The following is a 3,651-nucleotide window of genomic DNA, read 5'->3' as shown; positions in this document are numbered from 1 at the left end:
TAGGGAGGATCCGACTGTGCAGACTGCTGTCCAGCCGACTGCTCTGGTCGACCGCCTGCGTCACCGCTTGGCTGGCTGGTTCGTCTACCCGCTTCGCTGCCTAGCCGACCGACGAGCCGGTTCGGCTGCGCACTGCTACCTCTTGAGCACTGCATTGGATTTCCCCGAAGAGGAGAGGATGATGCAACAAAGTAGCGTAAGTATTTCCCTCAGTTTTTGAGAACCAAGGTATCAATCCAGTAGGAGACCATGCACAAGTCCCTCGTACCTACACAAAAGGATAGCTCCTCGCAACCAACGCGATTAGGGGTTGTCAATCCCTTCACGGTCACTTACGAGAGTGAGATCTGATAGAGATGATAAATAATATTTTTGGTATTTTTAGTATATAGATGCAAAGTGAAAAGTAAAAGGCAAAGTAAAAGCAAAGCAAGTAATAAAGTAATGGAGATTGATATGATGAGAATAGACCCGGGGGGCCATAGGTTTCACTAGTGGCTTCTCTCAAGAGCATAAGTATTCTACGGTGGGTGAACAAATTACTGTTGAGCAATTGACAGAATTGAGCATAGTTATGAGTATATCTAGGTATGATCATGTATATAGGCATCACGTCCAAGACAAGTAGATCGAAACAATTCTGCATCTACTACTATTACTCCACTCATCGACCGCTATCCAGCATGCATCTAGAGTATTAAGTTAAAAATAGAGTAACGCTTTAAGCAAGATGACATGATGTAGAGGGATAACTTCATGCAATATGATAAAAACCCCGTCTTGTCAACAATACAATATGTGCCTTGCTGCCCCTTCTGTCACTGGGAAAGAACACCGCAAGATTGAACCCAAAGCTAAGCATTTCTCCCATTGCAAGAACTACCAATCTAGTTGGCCAAACCAAAAGGATAATTCGAAGAGACTTGCAAAGATAACTCAATCATACATAAAAGAATTCAGAGAAGATTCAAATATTATTCATAGATAAACTGGATCATAAACCCACAATTCATCGGTCTCAACAAACACACCACAAAAAGAAGATTACATCAAATAGATCTCCACGAGAGAGGGGGAGAACATTGTATTGAGATCCAAAAAGAGAGAAGAAGCCACCTAGCTACTAGCTATGGACCCGAAGGTTTGAAGTAAACTACTCGCACTTCATCGGAGGGGCTATGGTGTTGATGTAGAAGCCCTCCATGGTGGATGCCCCCTCCGGCGGAGCTCCAGAACAGGCCCCAAGATGGGATCTCGTGGATACAGAATGTTGCGGTGGTGGAATTAGGTTTTTGGCTCTGTATTTGATCTGTCGAGGGTACGTAGGTATATATAGGAGGAAGGAGTATGTCGGTGGAGCAACATGGGGCCCACGAGGTAGGGGGGCACGCCCAGGGGGGGGAGGGCGCGCCCCCCACCCTCGTGACCTCCTCGGTTGTTCCTTGGAGCAGGGTCCAAGTCTCCTGGATCACGTTCGGTGAGAAAATCACGTTCCCGAAGGTTTCATTCTATTTGGACTCCGTTTGATTTTCTGTTTCTTCGAAACACTGAAATAGGCAAAAAAATAGCAATTCTGGGCTGGGCCTCCGGTTAATAGGTTAGTCCCAAAAATAATATAAAAGTGGAAAATAAAGCCCAGTATAGTCGAAAACAGTAGATAAAGTAGCATGGAGCAATCAAAAATTATGGATACATTGGAGACGTATCAAGCATCCCCAAGCTTAATTCCTGCTTGTCCTCGAATAGGTAAATGAAAAAAAAGAATTTTTGATGCGGAGTGATACTTTGGCATAATTTCAATGTAAATCTTCTTAATTGTGGTATGAATATTCAGATCCGAAAGATTCAAGACAAAAGTTCATATTGACATAAAAATAATAATACTTCAAGCATACTAATCAAAGCAATCATGTCTTCTCAAAATAGCATGGCAAAAGGAAGTTCATCCCTACAAAATCATATAGTTAGGCTATGCTTCATTTTCGTCACACAAAGATGTTCCCAACTTCTATACCCCCGATGACAAGCTAAGCAATTGTTTCATACTTAAATAATCTTAAACTTTTTCAACCTTCACGCAATATATGAGCGTGAGCCATGGATATAGCACTATGGGTGAAATAGAATATGATGATGGGGATTGTGTGGAGAAGACAAAAAAGGAGAAAGTCTCACATTGACGAGGATAATCAACGGGCTATGGAGATGCCCATTGATTGCTGTCAACATGAGGAGTAGGGATTGCCATGCAACGGATGCACTAGAGCTATGAATGCTCAACAAGAAGAAAACTAGTGGGTGTGCATCCAACTTGCTTGCTCACGAAGACCTAGGGCATTTGAGGAAGCCCATTGTAGGAATATACAAGCCAAGTTCTATAATGAAAAATTCCCACTAGTATAGAAAACACAACTTATGAGACTCACTACATGAAGAACAAGGTGCTACTTTGAAGCACAACTTATGAGACTCACTATATGAAGAACAAGGTGCTACTTTGAAGCACAAGTGTGGAAAAAGAGATAGTAGCATTGCCCTTTTTTGGGCCTTTTTTTCTTTTGGCCTTTCCCTCTCTTTTTTTTGTTTGGGCAATGCTCTAATAATGATGATCATCACACTTCTATTGATTACAACATAAGGATTACAACTCAAAACTTAGAACAAGATATGACTCTATATGAATGCCTCCAGCGGTGTACCGGGATGGTGCAATGAATCAAGAGTGACATGTATGAAAAATAATGCACGGTGGTTTTGCCACAAATACGATGTCAGCTACATGATCATGCAATGGCAATATGACAAAAGTAATGTATGTCATGAATATGATGATGGAAGTTGCATGGCAATATATCTCGAAATGGCTATGGAAATGCCATGATAGGTAGGTATGGTGGCTGTTTTGAGGAAGATATAAGGAGGTTTATGTGTGATAGAGCGTATCGTATCACGGGGTTTGGATGCACCGGTGAAGTTTGCACCAACTCTCAAGGTGAGAAAGGGCAATGCACGGTACCGAAGAGGCTAGCAAAGGCGGAAAGGTGAGAGTGCGTGTAATCCATGGACTCAACATTAGTCAAAAGAACTCATATACTTATTGCAAAAATTTAGAAGTCATCAAAAATCAAGTACTACGCGCATGCTCCTAGGGGGATAGATTGGTAGGAAAAGACCATCGCTCGTCCCCGACCGCCACTCATAAGAATGCACAAGCCAGGTACACTTCATATTTCAAATTTGTTACACAACTTTAACCATACGTGCATGCTACGGGACTTGCAAACTTCAACACAAGCATTCTTTAAATTCATAATTACTCAACTAGCACGACTTTGATATTATCACCTCCATATCTCAAAACAATTATCAAGCATCAAACTTATCTTAGTATTCTACGCACTCAAAAGAAAGTTTTCACATATCTTGAATACCAAGTATATTAACATGAAGCAAATTACCATGCTATTAACGACTCTCAAAATAATCTAAGTGAAGCATGAGAGATCAATAGTTTCTTTAAAACAAATCCACCACCGTGCTCTAAAAGATATAAGTGAAGCACTAGAGCAAAAATTATCACGCTCAAAAGATATAAGTGAAGCACTATGAGCAAAACTATCAAGCTCAAAAGATATAAGTGAAGCACATAGA

Source organism: Triticum dicoccoides, chromosome 5B, assembly GCF_002162155.2.
Source record: "Triticum dicoccoides isolate Atlit2015 ecotype Zavitan chromosome 5B, WEW_v2.0, whole genome shotgun sequence".
Classification (NCBI taxonomy): domain Eukaryota; kingdom Viridiplantae; phylum Streptophyta; class Magnoliopsida; order Poales; family Poaceae; genus Triticum; species Triticum dicoccoides.
Note: the sequence above shows the minus strand (reverse complement) of the source record.